At 38.2% G+C, this 16,938-nt stretch overlaps 1 protein-coding gene across 7 annotated transcripts in view; it reads left to right on the forward strand.

Annotated features, from left to right (window-relative positions):
* The window catches only part of DGKZ (diacylglycerol kinase zeta), a 139,946-nt gene that overhangs the window by 66,966 nt on the left and 56,042 nt on the right, over positions 1 to 16,938 (forward strand). Inside the window, exon 1 of one of the 7 annotated variants that reach the window (XM_058161758.1) lies at positions 2,597 to 2,617. The exons of the other annotated variants lie outside the window; for them this stretch is intronic. The gene's annotated coding sequence lies outside the window, so the exon portion shown is untranslated. Of the gene's footprint in view, positions 1 to 2,596; positions 2,618 to 16,938 lie in introns of those variants that run through there. 7 annotated transcript variants of the gene reach the window in all.

Consider the following 16,938-nt stretch of genomic DNA (forward strand, 5'->3'; position numbering starts at 1 on the left):
TTTTGCACATAGCTTATTTATGAGCCGCCACCCCCCTCTTTTTCCTTTCTTAAATAATAAGGTACATTACTATAAATTATCTTGTGCTAATTCTATTCTATTTAATATTAATTCTATTAAATTCTATTCTATAAATTATCTTGTGCTTACTCTGTTAAAATAAATAGCAAAATTGAATAAACCTTTGCTAAACTATAGCAGTCTTTTTTCCCAAATGAATGTCTCTGGCAATATGAAATGTTTAAAATCTGAGTAATAATTTGTCTCCAACCACTCAACTTCTGTTTGCTAGATTGTTCTGCATTCTTGGAACAAATGTGATTGCAGCACATACTTCAGGGTTACTCAGAATTTAACACCACATATCTCTGATAACATCCAGTGCTTCACCCGCACATTATATAAAGATACATTCACATGCATGTGACCATTGCCTTCTCCAATAGGAAATTCAGTGCATTGGATTTGATATTCGGAATCGAAATAGTAAGATGAATAATGTTACCATGTGACACCCCAGATTTACACTTAATACTTAAGAGCAGATGCAAAATTGTGCCTTTCTGAAAGCAGTATGAGGAGAAGAGGGAACATATTCAGAATCTTTTTTGGGGGAGGGGGAGATGCATTGCATCCTCTTGTACTTCATGCATATGTTAACAGGCTATATTGCTGTAATGCTGCAACATGCAAAGCAAATACACTTGCAGCATGAAGGATGTTTCCAATTGTTTTCTCTTAAAAGGCTGAAAAAATTATATGGGGTAATCAATAGGACACTGTAATATTTAGATACTGCACTACAGATTATTCATCTGATTTTGAAAAATATAAGATTGTTCAGCACTGTACATAAAAGGTAATACATGTGCGGAGAGGCCCATGTGGTTTTTTTTTTCTTATCAAAGAATACCAAAGTTTTTATATTTATTTAATAAAGAGGGAAACTTTTGAGAAGAACACTGATAAAATAAACATACTGGTGAAGAAGAAAGAAGCAAAAAGTTGGAAAAAAGGGGAAATAAAGCTTATTTGAGAACACTTTTGTGCACATTTTACTAAATAAGACTCATACAAGATTAATTTGTGACAGTCTTTGATAGGTTTAAAGAATATGCATGTATCCATATATTTAAAAATCCAACCATATAAATATTTGATTGATGAAGTGGATGATAATTCAAGAAAGCTTTTGTGATAATATGTCCATCTTTAAGAATGTGACCATTGTCAAATAAGATGAGTTATCTCTATAGAAATGTATTACAAATTATCCTTTATCCTTTTCCCACCTAGAACAGAGGTCTTCAAACCTGGCAGCTTTAAGACTTGTGGACTTCAACTCCCAGAATTCTCCAGCCAGCATAGCTTCAAGTTTGAAGACCTGTGATCTAGAATATGCTGGCACACACTGTAATCCATGTTTTCATTGTTGAGAGAAATGAACCAATCTGCCCCAAATAACCTGCAAAATGAGTTGAAACATCAGAAGAGAGAAGAAAGGGGGAAATACCCCAGGCCTTCAGGGAAACCTGTGCTCTTCCATGGCATTTTGGAATTGGAGGAGTTGCTGCTGCAGTGGTTTAGACGTAGTTCATCTCTATCACTTATTCTGATGATAGAAAATAAAATATTAGTGCAGTGTATTTAGAACCAAGAAATAATGTATTAGGATGTGTTGCTATTTGGGCTTGTTTCCCCCCCCAAATAGAATAATTTATCAGTCTGCTCATTTTCAAGATAAAGAGGCATCACTGATAAGCTTTCCATTCCTGCCCCTTCTAGCAGTAGCCTTGCTTGCTAGTAGCTGCTGTCATTGAGAACAGGGTCTGTTTAAATGGAAGAATTGCTCACAGGAGGAGCGAAAATGAAACAGGAGGATGACCTTTTACTGAAGCAAAATCAGGTCAAGATACAGCACTATTCATAAGGAGGAAAAGCAGATATTCAACACAAGAAGAATTAGCTAAGGAGGATTTCATTTCTGTCTTTACAGTTTTTGATAGTTTTTTTTTCTCACTTCCAGATATCTTGTATGCACACGCACCCCTTAGACTTTCCAGTATAGTCTTTCAAAACCAGGAAGATTTTGCACCCCAAAAGCATGGAAGCAAAATCTTATGATATGTAGTCCTGGGAATTAAGGTTTTTCCTTTGTATCGCGCAATATCTGCAAAGTTTATTATGACATGTTTCTGGGGGGATATGTGGCATTATTCTCTCTCCCTTCCTCTTATGTTTACGTTTCTGTATTAAGCAGGAGCAGACAAAATATAACTAATCTGATCTTACATTAGCACAGCTCTTGCATGTAGTCTTTATTCAGCAAAGACAGTTTGCCCCAGCTTAGCCAAGATCAGTAAGCCTGCACGTCTCCGGCTTTCCATTCCCGCCCCTTCTAGCGGTAGCCTCCCTCACTAGTAGCTCTTGTAAGAGGAAGTGCTCTTGGTTGTTTTAAAAAAGAGCTGTCATGATTTGCAGCATGGGGAGGAGGCAGCTGGATAAACAGAGACCTCTCTTTCCAAACTAGGACTGAATCTCCACAGGCTGGCAGCCTGTCCTCTTCCAGTGGCCCACACTCTTCACCTGCAGGATTTCTCCTTCAGCTTCGGATCAGGTCATAAAGGCTCTGCCGGTCCTTCCTTCTTCCTTCTTCCCTGCTTAAAATTATTTGCTAGGTTTGCCATTCAAGGGTGAGGAAGTATAAGCAACTTCACTTCCTTCCCTGCAGGGGAACCTGGGGCAAGGGAATTTAGCTGTGATCTGAGAGCAAAGAAGAGGTTATCCTTAGGGGTAAACAATGCTGGCTTAACAAAGTTTCGGGAAAGGGTGTGTAACTACTGAAGAGTAGTACTGTACTTGTGCCCATTGGAGTGTGCTGCTTGTTACATTTGGAAAGGAAAGAGTATTCTCTATTTTGTTTGTCTGGTTCTTTACCTGGCTTTCTGAAAAGACTTTCCAGTGCTGATGAAGCATGACAGTGAAGTGGTGTGCAGCTGGTGTCACTATTGTTGTATAGAGCGAACCTGTTAAGCGTGTCACAATGTTCTAAGATGTAGGGAGACTAAAGTTAATAACAGATTACGGTGCTTGTTTTTCAAATTACATACATTGTAAGGGGTTTGTTTGTACCTGTATCCACATTGGAAGACCTTAGTTTATCATCAGCCAGTTCACTTTGGCTTTTTAAAATGCTTGCTGCATTTTCAGCATGCTTCACCAAACCGAAAAATTATTTGTGAGGCAAAACCTAGTATGCTGTCAACAGGGCTTGTTATGCATCCTGATTAGGTTTTGAATCTTTAGATAATATCAGTAAGGAAGAGAATGCTCTTTGGCTCAGGAAAAGTTTTTCAGGATATAGTCTAATTTAACTTTGGTAACCCATGTTAGCAAAACTTGTTTGTATCTTTTTCTTAATTTGTACTGTTAATATGCTGACCTAGAATTGCAACTGGCATTTCTTTCCTGCTAGCTCTCTAGATTCTGTGATGGGAAGGCTTTAAGAACCCTCAAAAACATTTTTTCCTCTGTCATATCAAATTCCATACATCAGAAATTTTAGACAGAGAATGTCTAATTTTTACTGTGAGATGCGGTGTATATTCCTAAGGCAGAAACCAAAAGTACAGAAATGTGTTTAACATTTAAACTTCAGGTTAAATTCTTTGTGCGCCTGCTTGAGATTGTTGCCACGATTTCTAGACAGCCTGCCTCCTCTTTTTAACCTGACTTACATTTTTCAAGTTCCACTTTAGGTACAGTATCTGAAAAATATTTCAGTCTTTCCAAAGTTACACTAAGGAGAGGTTGGCTTTGTGGTAAAACCTGGATACTTTTTGCCAGTAAGGTAGCTCAGAATTATCTTTGACAGCTGTTTAAGTGTTTTAAACATTATGATTTAAATGTTTAAATCACAGGTTCTGGCAAGCTACATGTCTCGCCATTAACTATTCTTTGTATCATGAAGTTTTACCATGAAGTTTTCTCCATGCGATGGATCAAGCAACTTTTTTCCATGACCCAGCAAACTCAAAATTACAGTGAATTTGAAGATGATTACAGCTTACCACATGGGTGTGGCACTTCAGCAAGTAGAATCGCTTAAGTGGCCTTTATAACCATAATCATGTGCTCAGTCTTTAGAATACCTGTGTTTGGTCTGTATTTTGTCCCAACAAGACCATTCACGTTTTAAATTTAAAGGTTTTCTAAAGAACAAAATGAAGTGTCCCAGTGATAGACCAACATTTGATTCAACCTGAATATCTGACAATTTTAATCCTCATGATGATATATGGATACCTGACTCTGACAACTTACTCAAGCCCCAAAATAATTAGCGTTCGTGCTAACAGTGACAACATTTCATAATTAAGCTAAGGCTTCTTTATTAGAGCACCTAGATATAAAATGAAATTATATTTATGTTATTTTTAGTAATCTGGTTAAATAGGCTTCCTCTCAAACGGAAAAATACAGTACATTATAGCATTTTTGTAATAACTCAGGAAAAAATACTTTATGAATCAAATGGAAGACCATCATTAATATTAACACGATGATTAAGATCCATGGGATATTATGCTGCGTTTACAAAGACTTTTTAAATTCCATCAAAATGAGGGCTGTACAATGCTCTTCTGAGAGCAGATGTTGCCACAGAGAAGGCATAGATATTTGTATTAGCCGGGGATGAGAAACAGTACCAGATAATGGATTGCAAAAACTCAAGATGACTACTTAATGGCAAAAAGAGTATTGCCATCTAGTCTTGGTATAGATTTTTGCAGCCCAGATTTGGTAGCTGTAGGCAGGGTAACGTTACTGTTGGGCAATAGGAAAGCTGATAGGGAATTTTGGTTCTGTTTCTCAAAGGAACACAATTCCTCTCGAAATCAGATCAACCCCAACCTTCTGACTTTTCAGAAGAGTTTGAAAATCCGGGTCCGTGCCTAAGCCCAGGACCTGGGTGTGTAACAGAGCCCATCTCCTAGTTGTGCTAATGGCTGTCTTTACGGATATGTTCCTTGTTGATAGGAATTATCCTTTATTATTGCTCTACGTTCCATGCTGCTATTGAACACTGTCAGAGATTTGTGGTTTTTAGTCATGCATCTTCCACTCTATGCAGTATAGCTTAATTGATCAGTTCTTGCAGTACTGTGGGCTTATTTGGTGGAGGGACAGCATAAATAGCATTGTTTAAAATATGTCACTGGATACATTTAAATCATGTTTTGCCGACTGTAAATAGTTCCCAATGAGATATTTGAATGTGCATGAATGTGAAGAATGTTTTTGTTCTGCCAAGCAATATGTATCAAAGTTGAGACTTTGTGCTAGTCTAATATAATATTCATGGTACATCAGTAAGGAATGAAATTGCAGAACTGGCAGTTATTCCATATTTTCCATTTTGTTTTGACCGTTGAATCTGATCATCAGTGAGTCCCACAATGCTCTAGTTATGGCAGAGCAAAAGTGTATTAATATTCTGTGGTGGTAGACCAGAATCAGTAAAATACTTAGACTGAAGACATCTATGATTATTGAGCAAGAAGCAAATAATTATATTAAGAACTGTTTGCCGGGCTTTGAGAGAAGATTATTTGATGCCTTCAGCATTCAGAGCACATAGGGAATGCATATGAAAATGCAAAAAGCTTAGAAGTTGTATTATGAGGCGTGGGATTTTTCACCAGCAGTCAAGTGATGAGTGGCTTTGTAGCTGGTGTAGCAAAGATGTCAGCAAAGTACATATACTGACCTTCCATGGGTGCTCAATATATACCTTACCAAGAATTGCACTGTAGTAGTTCTTGCAGAAGAGTTACTTCTGCAAGAGTAACTCATGAATTACTGGTCAGCGAATTAGTGTGACCATGGTTCTTTATCTCTCTCACTCTGAGAGAGGGAGGGAGGGGAGGAGAGAGAGAGAGAGAACCTTTGAGTCAGTGTTAATGGATTCGTAGTTTCTGCTGTTTTCTTCACAAGGTCTGTTTGTACCCCACCTTTATTATTTTTACAAATAATTCAAGGTAGAAAACATATACAACAAACCTTCCTCTTCTTGTTTTCTCCACAAAACCAATCCTGTGAGATTGGTTAGCCTGAGAGAGTGACTGGCTGAAATCACTCAGCTACTTTTCAGAAGTAGTTTGCCATTGCATTCGTCCTAGGGCCAAGAGGGAGTCGCTGCTTCAAGATCACCCATCTGCTATTACCCAGACCCAAGTAGGTAGTAGGAAACTCGTGAAGAAAAAAAAACCCTATTCGAACAACTGAGAATTACTTCATTCCCAGCGTCGTTCAACTCAAAATAAATGCCTCCCAACACAAATTCCTCAGTTCTATCGCAAACCTTGGTCCAATTAGGCAAATTGCCAAAGGCCTTTCTTGGCAAACATTTACAAGTCACAAAAATAAAGGCAAGACGTAGACAAAGCAGAAGACGAAGCTACCAACGTTGTTTTCTGGTAAAGCTCAAACGCCAGTGGTGGTCTGTTTTAAGCCACATCTCTTGGCCCTATTTCCGAGTTGTCCTTTTTGCTTGAGATGCTCTTGCCTTCTGGCAGCTCTTCTCATGCGTGCATTAGGGACAGGCTCCTCCTGTTCCTCCGCCTCACTACTATCAGTCTCTGGAGGCTCTGGAGTCCTTCCCGATGGCCCTGGCCTCACTTCAGCCTCATCGCTGTCCGCCAGCTCCGTAGACTGCTGACGGACCATAAACCATCTGAGTTTATGACTAAACTGAGACTAGAATTCAGAGACTTCCGGTTTTTAGTGTGGTGCCTTAACTATTGCACCAAAGAGGGTCTCATACAAATATTAAGCAAGTGTCAGACTGGCCCCAGCTTTGCTCCTAGGAAAGAGCGACCCTTGACTCCATAGATGTCAAAGTACATCTTCTTCCATAGAGAAAAGGTACTTTTACTAGGGAACCAGGTGCAGCACAAGTGAGGCAAGCTCTGAGAAAAATCTGCACAAAAATCATACATTGAAAGCAATCCCCAATATCCAAATCCCACCCCTCTTTGGGAGCAGTCCAATCATGTCCCGTTCCGATATTTTGGGAACCAAGGGCCCCTGGTGCTGTTGTAAATTCCTTTCACAGGATCGGTGTCCTTAAAGGCAAGAAGATGGCTCAGTTTGGCACCTGTGGTTCCTGTTAGGTCATACTCCCTCAATTCCCACAGCATTCCTTCACACCTCCAGCTCTCTTCCCCTCCCAAATGCCCCCTCCTTCTTGGTTATGGCAGTTGCTAGTGAGTTTCATAAAAAGTGAAGATCAAGGGAGGAGGAGATGGAGAGAGAGAGAGAGATTTGTTTAAATTGTCAAGCCCAAGCTGCCAGAGCCACACTTACAGAATTCAAGCTAACTAGTTTATTAAATTCTACCCATAATATAGAAATCTGTTTGCCTTCCCTTGGGAACAGAAAGATAAGGTTCCATAGAACCTAGGATAGGTCAGTCCTGGATGCCGTTGTAGCGGCACTTGCCAGTGATCTCCACTTTATTCCTCCTCACTGCTGGGCTGGGCATTTCCCAACAATTGTGAGATTAAGAAAATAAAATGCTGTCCATCAGTAAACTTTTATTTATTTATTTTTAATCCCGCCTCTGTTTTTCATACACAACGCAAGGTATACTCCTTGCTCCTATTTTTCTCACAACAACCCTGTGAGGTGAGTTGGGCTGAGAGACAATGACTAGACCAAAGTCATTCACTGTTTTTTCATGTCAAAAGTGGGACTAGAACTGATGGATTTTTAGTGCTGCACCTTAATTACTACACCAGATTGGCTCAATACCTTGAATAATAGGACCAGATTTGGTCTACAAAAATAGAGATAACTACTAGATGGCAGCAAAAGTTACAGAAAGTTGGACTTCCAGAATTCTTGATCAAGAGCAGGGATCAGCAACCCATGTGGCTCTTTCATCCCACTGCTGCAGCTCCCTGTTGGTCAAAATATGCATCACAACTGCCAATTTGCGACACCCATAGATGCGCAGTTTATTAAGCTTTTCGACCCCCGGTAGGCCAACCGTGGATAAATCCAAGAAAAGAAAAATTTCAGAAAAAACATAATCTTTAATTCAAATATATATGCTAGTTTTGTGGCCTCTCAGGAAATAGTCAGGCACGGAAAGAGTTTTGTGGCTCCCGGTGTTTTCTTTTCTGTGGGAAATGGGTCCAAATGGCTCTCTGAGTGTTTAAGGTTGTCGATCCCTGATCAAGAGGGAAAGTCCTAGTGATAGAAAATTACCTGTCGCCAGCTGCTGCTGCTGGTGGTGGTGGTGACCATGGTCATATTCATACTCTTAGCCTCTCAAAAATTCCTACAGACCTCATGGAATACTTTTTGAATACCTGCAAAAAGCTCTTAAGCTTTTGCAGTTGTCTGTTGCTTGTCTGCATTTTTACAAACCGGATCAGGTTATGTGCCTTTAAAAGGTAGTTTTACAATCCTGATTTTCTGTTACAAGTAGTGAACTGGCAGTCACAAGCGAGCCCAAAATTTATGTTGCTAAATGAAACGTTGGTTAACTGAGTTTTTGCCCCATTTTACAACTTTTCTTGCTATACTTGTTAAGTGAATCATTGCATTTGTTAAGTTAGTAACATGGTTGTTGAGTGAAACTGGATTCCCCATTGAGTTTACTTGTCAGAAGATCACAAAAGGGGATCGGACACTGCAACTGTCGTAAGTATGAGTCAGTTGCCAAGTGTCTGAATTTTGATCATGGGGATGCTGCAACAGCTGTAAGTGTGAAAAACGGTCATAAGTCACTTTTTTCAGTGCTGTTGTAACTAAATGAACGGTGTAAGTTGAGGACTACCTGTATTTCTGTGGAACTTTCTGTTTTTTCTACCATCTTGTTACAGTACCACAACCTGTACCAGGCTGTTCCATTTCCATCCCATGATATACTGCCCAGCCTGCCTAGCTAATTGTACTCGTCTCACTTTAACCAATTTCAGTACTGATTGAATGTAAGTCTGTATTAACATAGACCTGGAAGAGTAACATTGGTTTGCCTCTTCTAACAGCATCTAATCAGCTGTTATCCCTAATTGCAGAGATTGGGACTAGATAGTTTTTTCTGTTTTAAAGGATATTTAAGTCATCATCTGAATATCTGCTTTTCAGATGAACGAATTCTTTGCCCTGTTGTCAATAAACCTATTTTTCACCTCATCCATTCAAATACTTAGGTTACAGTTGCCACCTTAGTTTTACTAACTCTTTTGAACTCTGGCTAGAGAATAGAATAGAACAGAACAGAACAGAACAGAACAGAATCTTTTATTGGCCAAGTGTGATTGGACACAGAAGGAATTTGTCTTGGTGCATATGCTCTTAGTGTACATAAAAGAAAAAGTTCATCAAGAATTCTAAGGTACAACACTTAATGATAGTCCCAGGGTACAAATAAGCAATCAGGAAACAATCAATATCAATATAAATCGTAAGGATACAAGCAACAAAGTTATAGTCATACAGTCATAAGTGGAAGGAGATGGGTGATAGGAACAATAAGAAGATTAATAGTAGTGCAGACTTAGTAAATAGTTTGACAGTGTTGAGGGAATTATTTGTTTAGCAGAGTGATGGTGTTTGGGAAGAAACTGTTCTTGTGTCTAGTTGTTCTGGTGTGCAGTGCTCTGTAGTATCGTTTTGAGGGTAGGAGTTAAAACAGTTTATGTCTAGGATGTGAGGGGTCTGTAAATATTTTCACAGCCCTCTTTTTGACTCATGCAGTATACAGATCCTCAGTGAAAGGCAGGTTGGTAGCAATTGTTTTTTCTGCAGTTCTAATTATCCTTATTTATAGTTAGAAGTGGTATCTTTGGTGCTGTCTGAGTGTGGTTGTTGGCTTGCAGATGTTTCATTACTCAAGTTAGGTAAAATTGTCAGTATGAGTGAGTGTGAGGCTTGCTCTTCACTTATGTAGAGTAGCTTGATCTGCCAGTGTTGGTATGTGTGGATTTTTTTCTCTTTGTGGGCACGCTACCAAACAAAGCAGTAAAAGTAGCTGTCATTCTTTTTATTTTATAAGTAAGTTTATGGAACACATTTAGGTTGCAGGAACATTATTGGAAATAAAGATTACACTGTAGCCAGTGCTTTGTTTGGTAAAATAACAGGTGCTCATCTTTTAAAAATAAAATAATTGTTTTTTTTATAAGAAAAAGCCAAGCGGAGCAAACCACCAGTAAATCATCAATGGATGTGTTTACTGGCACTGTTTGGTTCTATACCATTTCATCTGTGGTATAGAATTATTTCTTAGGGTTTTTTTCATAATTGCACTACTGGGATCAATTTCTCTTAGCTGAAAGGTAGAAATATACTATAGCATCCAGGAAGAGTGGGTATAAATAATTAACAGTGTATCTACAAACAGCATTAAAATTAATTAAATGTATATACTGCCTAAAAACTCAGAGAAGCAGTCCAAGATCAGAAGTTGTTGAAAGACCTGGCCCATAGAATCACCGAGAGTTGGACACAATTGAATGGATCCCATCATCATCATGACTCCCAGCAATTCATGGGAGTTACTTGGATACACACACACACACACACACACACACACACACGTACACCAATGCTTCCATGTTGAAAAGATTAGCCAATGGCATCACCATTGCCCTGAGGACACCCAGTTGGGGGTTCCTTTCATGTCCCTAGCAGGAGCTGGAGTGAAGGAGGAGAGCTCAACCCTGCTTCATGGCAGCTCTTGGATCTTCAACACAGGCTTGCTAACCTCCTGCCCAGCATTCGAGCCACCTTGCTTCTTGGTTACTTGGATAGTAAATTTGAATTTGAACAGATATGCCTGAATTTCACACCGGCTTTCATGTTCATGCATTTTCAGTTTAGCAGTATCTAAAAACGTTGTGGCTGCTACTGCAGAGTTTGCTTATCACTTCCCATAAGGCTGTTACATGCTTGTTGATTGACCACACACTCAAACCGGAGGTTTTTTGGTTAGCTACTTAAGAGTTCCAAATCTGAATGATAGTCAAATGCCCCTATCAATGCTTCAGGAGTCAGGAGTCTTTATGTTCAGGAGTTTTTATGTTGCATTATGTATGGCTTCATGTTCTCATGCCAGGTAGATGCATGTGGTTTATGACTCATAGACCAAATAATAGGGGAAGTAGGTGACAAATTATTTTAAGACTTGGGGGAAATTCCCCGTGAGTAGTGTGTATGTACTTCTTCCCAAGCCACCATCTCTCAGAGTGATACAGGATTACCTACCCGTAATCACATAAGCAGTCTATTTAGTCTGTTGTGCTGCATTTGATAAGACCTAGCAGTTGTAGCAAGGGAGCCCTTCATCTTTCCCAGTGCTTTTGATTAATGGAACATCGTTAAATATAGTATACTTTACTGGCTGAATAAGATCAAAAGCTGCAATAAACATTAAAATCAGCTGAGTTAAAATAAAAAGGTATTTATGGAGAAAGGGGAGAGATGAAGCAGCTGCATCTATAAGAAAAGACATATTGAGATGTCAGAAGGGTATGGGAGTGAGTACTTCTGTGAAAACATGAACTCACGAAAAAGTTCTGTATGTGAACTGTGTAAAACTTGGAGTGAAATTCCTGGGTACGCTTCCCAAGCCTCTGAGTTGGCCTCTTTAGCATTCTGATGGCAGTGATAGTGAAGGAAGCCTATAATACCCTTGTGTCAACTGTAGCAATTATTAATAGTTCTGTACTTTTAGCAATTTCTGGATTCTGGGAATATTATAATTGATATTATAGAGTAAAATAAACTTTAAGCTCCTCCTTTGCACCATTGTACTATGGAGTCTCATTTCAGAGAAATACATGTGCAACTGTGAGAAATGAACTCTCCTTTAGCCTCTCTTAATCTAAGCCAAAAATAGAAGTGTGTGCTTTATTGTAGATTAAACAATAAAGAGGAGCTCTTCTTTACAATATTATACAATATTCTCCATGATACTTCCTGGCACCAAAGTAGGCATGTCTGGGCGCAGCCTTTGTAAAAATTGCTTGGATGACTTGTTCCAGAGTTCCAGAGTTGGGGTTACTAGACCCCAGTGTGTATTCACAGGGAAGTATTGGATAGATCAGGGCTTGGGCTATAACTCTGTTCAATGTGGGATATTCTTGTTTGCAGGTCTTTATATGCTTCAGAACTATAGTGAGCTTTCTCAGCTGGGACAGGCCTCATTCAGCCTTCCATAAATAAGGAACAGATCCTGGAATCTGAAGAAGTCTATTGTTGCAGAAATGTTTCCTGTTAGAGCCCTAAAAGGAAGGAACTTTTCTTTAAATCAGGGGCGTCCAAACTTGGCAACTTTAAGACTTGTGGACTTCAACTCCCAGAATTCCTCAGCCAGCTTTGTTGAGAGTTGAAGTCCATAAGTCTTAAAGTTGCCAAGTTTGGACACCCATGCTTTAAATGAACTGACCATTGCTAGATCCTTCTGTCAAGAAAACATGTCCAACTAATAAAGCTTATCACCATACGATTAGCAGATAAAAGGCACTTTGGTTTCAAATGCAACACTAGAAATCAGAAACAACAGCCTTTAGAGGCTTCTGTGACTGGAAGCATGTTTTTTACTTGTGATTCACTCGGGTGTTCCAAAATGAATGAAATAAAATATTCTTATTTCTGCTGAAAAACTTGCCCTGCGGATTAGCTGTATTATCAGTAAATGTGAGAGGCGGCTATTTTTGGTGAGATGAAATGACAGCTGCCACATAATGGCTTCTTTTCATGCAAACGAATATTCATGATAACTGCAGTTGCAGATATACGAAGGTTATCATTCTGTCACATTAATTCTGTAGATAGGCAAAACATAACAAGAACTCTTTTTCATATGGAAAGTTAATTATAAATAAGCTTGGGTTTTGTCCCCCCCCTTTTTTTTTTTTTTTGCCAACCAGATATAGCAAAATTTGGTAAGAATTCTAACTTGTTCATGGGAAGCTGACACTAAAGACTTGCTTGTTTTTTGTAAAGCATTCACTCATTAATTCCAGCACCCACAACTTTTCACTTGTTTATTCATCATGTAAATAAGGCCATATATTTGCCATTGATGTACGAATATGGATTTGTATGCACTATAAATATTCCAGAGTAAAGAGAGAGAGTATGGTTTTATCTTTGAACTACTATGTTTAGTTGACATTCCAACTTTGCTTTCTGTTGTCTGCATAAAAAGTTAGCTATCCTGATCTTAGTTTTTATTTTATTAAAATCATGCTTATTCTGTTATAAGAAAAATGGGTATACAGTTTGTAAATGAGAAGCACGTCAACAACAACAAAAAAGATCTTCCCGAAAATAAGCCTGAATGCTTATTTTCAAGCCCAAAAGAAAATAAGACCTCTGTGTGTGTGTGTGTGTGTGTGTGTGTGTGTGTGTGTGTGTGTGTATTTTGATTGATTGTATAATGCATAAACATTATCTGTCTCCCACCTTTTTTGCAATCTGGAATGTTGCTATTAAGACCAGCAGGCAGATTAAATAAGGTCCTTCAAGTCATGCCCATTGTTGCTGATTTTATGGACACATTCATGTTCCACTTTTCTATGATGTCTGGTATGTTTAAGGGTATTGCAGATATATAATATATATTTGTGTTTATAGTTGCAAACAGCCCGTTTCCTGACTTCCGGTGGGCCTGGAAGGCCCGTTTTTCGCCCTCCCTAGGCTCCAGAAGCTTTCTTGGAGCTTGGGGGGGGCGAAAATGCCCCCCCCCCCCGGCCCAGGCCTCCAGAGGCCGGAAACATGTTGTTTTGTTCTTCTGCCCTTTAGAACTGTTAGCTGGCCAGCAAAGTATTTCATAGCTCTACGTTATGTTGATTTGCCTTTTAAAACTGAAGATAAAAATAGCCAGTTTTCTTCTCTGGCATAGGAAGTCCTCAATTTACAACTGCAGTTAAGGCCAGAATTTCCACTCATAAGCAAAGCAGTTGTTAACTGAATTGTACCCAATTTTATGACCCTGGTTGCCATGGATGTTAATTGAAACCACTTCCCCCATTAAACACAAATGGCAATCTCGTGACCCCATCATAAATATGATGCGATCATCTTAAATACATGCTGACTGTGGGGATACTAACTAAACTTGAAGGTTTTGCCCATTCTAATTTACAGATGGTTTTTTTAAAAAAATGTATACCAAACACTCCAAACCATGAGTGGACAATGTACTGTAGTATCTAAGGTACTAAGTTGCCCAGAATACCCTTACATAATTCCATAAAACCACAATTTTTTAAAAAATTTTTAATAAAAATGTCTAATACCTGATATTTTCCAGAATATTGCCAAACTTTTGTCAGTTCTCAAGAGTAAAATTGCTGAAATCATCTTTGGACATTTTAAAACTCATTTTTATTTTTTAATGCTCAATCTCAACTCTTGCTTTATGCATTCCCAGAAATTTACGTATTTTATTTTTATGCATTCCAGTTATCAATTTTATTTTAAGGTAACTAGATAACATATTTCCTATTAAAATTGCTTATTTTTAAACTGAGTTTTTTATTATCAGCTTTTTACAGTTTTGTTAACACTGGACAGTTGCACAAAACCAACAAGGAAATTTCTACTTCCAAGTTTATATTTTTTTAATGTTAGTTTTAATCACCAGTTTTGTGAACAAGGAAAACAGCTGTGTTGCCATAAAACCAATTAATAATCTTGTACTTTCTGAAGGACTGAATGCTTATTGTGGTTTAAACTTTTGTCGATTCTGTTTTGAAGATGGATAGATTGTGTTCTAGCCTTATTATTCCATAATACAAGTATAGATCATTAGCAAGAATAGGAAAATATAGGTGTCATTTTGTACATATTAGGAGTTTGTTTTGTACACGGTTACTAGAATTTAGATAAAAGCAGGTGTTCTCAAATGCAGTGATTCTAAATTTCCAAACACTTCTAGTTCATGTTGAGCAACCACAACTGGTACTGGCAACTCGGTCATTAAGTGAAGCAGTCATTAATGAAATCACAGCTATGCTTATGATCTTATTTCATAAGCTGAAATAAGGGTCATCAATGTGAGGACTGGTCACAAAGTTAGAACTGAGTGAAATGCCATTGGCTTTTCACCAGTGGTGAAATGTAAAATTTGTTACTTCAGGTTCTATGGGTATGGCTTGGTGGTGGTGGGGAATGTGACTGGGTGGGCATAGCCAACTTTTTTTTTTTAACTTTTAAAAGCATTTTTTCTACAACCTCTTCAGCCGAACTGATCCCAGCTGAGTTAATTAATATTTTAATTTCGTCAGAGGCTTTTCTTTTCTATTAAAAGCATTTTTTTTTGCCTTTAAAAGAAAAAAAGCGTCTGACGATCAGGCAACTCAGCTGGGATCATCAGAGGAGCCTTTAAAAACATTTTTTGTACAACCTTTTTGGCTGAAGAAAAAATGCTTTTAAAAGCCTCTGACGATCCCAGCTGAACAGCGCAATCATCAGAGGCTTTTTTTTTTTTACTTTTAAAAGCATTTTTTTGGCTGAAGAAAAAATGCTTTTAAAAGTAAAAAAAACCCCTGATGATTACGCGGCTCAGCTGGGCATGGGAGCGGGGCAGGGATTTTTGCTACCGGTTTGCCGAACTACCTGCCACCATTGCTACAGATTGGGTGATTTGGTCTGAACCAGGAGCATTTCACCCCTGCTTTTCACCATCATTAACTGTGAAAGGTTACTCTATAAGCCAGTCACCAAACAAGGAGTTTGCATACTCAACTAGATATTAAACCAGAGAACAGCAGAAATAGGAATTGTGCTGCCACTAAAATAGCTGTAGGTAGAAGAGCACTTTCTCTATATGTTAATTATTGTACAAATAACAAAGGATAATAAATTCTTGTTTCCATGACTCATGTATAGTTCACATTTTCAGTTCGAACTGTGTAAATGGCAGTTTTAATGCACATAAAATGTGAATCAGCAACTTTTTAAACTGGGAATATAAAATATGGAGTATGGAAAAATAATTGCCTTTTCCATATAGGCATTCCTCTGAAAATAGAAGCTTAAACACTTGGAGAATTCTCCAATTACTACTTGTACTATTTTTCAAACTTAGAAATGTATGCAATCTGAAGGAACAATCATCCATTTTGACCACAATGTGATGTTCTAATACATTGTGGAATTGCTATTTATATAATTGAATATGTCTGAATGTTTGGAATTCTTCTTATTCCTTTCCTTACTGTCAAGAGATCTTGGCAGTTGCTTCTCAGATTTCCCATGCTACAGCTTTGCCTCATTTCCAGTTTGTCTCAGATTACTTCAGTTATATCAACATTGTAAAATGAGCTTTTTTTTTCATTAAACAGAAAACATTTGGGTTTTCCTTGGACAGCTGAAAAGCATAAAACTGATTCAGCTGATATATTTCTGTCCATTTCACCCAAGCTGTTAAAAAATTAAAAAAAGGGAAATTAAAAAAAAAAACTACACAAATGCAATGGATGTCAGTTTGCTTCTGGGTACAATTCAAAATATTGATGATCATCTTTAAAGGCCTTTGTGGCATGGGACCGGGTTACCTGAGGAACCATCTCATCCTAAAAATGTCAACAGATATGTTGGAGTCTTAATGGACAACCAGTTAAATATGAGCCAGAAGTGTTCAGTGGCAGCTAAAAAAGTCAATGCAATCCTAAATTGCATTAACAGGAATAGAATCAAGATCAAGTGATACTAATACCACTCTATAAAGCCTTAGTAAGACTTTAGAATACTGCATCCAGTTTTAGTCACCACACTATAAAAATATATTAAGACTCTAGAAAAAATGCAGAGAAGAGCAACCAAGATGTTTAGGGGACTAGAGGCTAAAACATAGGAAGAATGGTTGCAAGTACTCGGCATGGCTAGTCTAAGAAACTGAAGAGAAGGACC

This window comes from Ahaetulla prasina, chromosome 1, assembly GCF_028640845.1.
Source record: "Ahaetulla prasina isolate Xishuangbanna chromosome 1, ASM2864084v1, whole genome shotgun sequence".
Classification (NCBI taxonomy): Eukaryota; Metazoa; Chordata; class Lepidosauria; order Squamata; family Colubridae; genus Ahaetulla; species Ahaetulla prasina.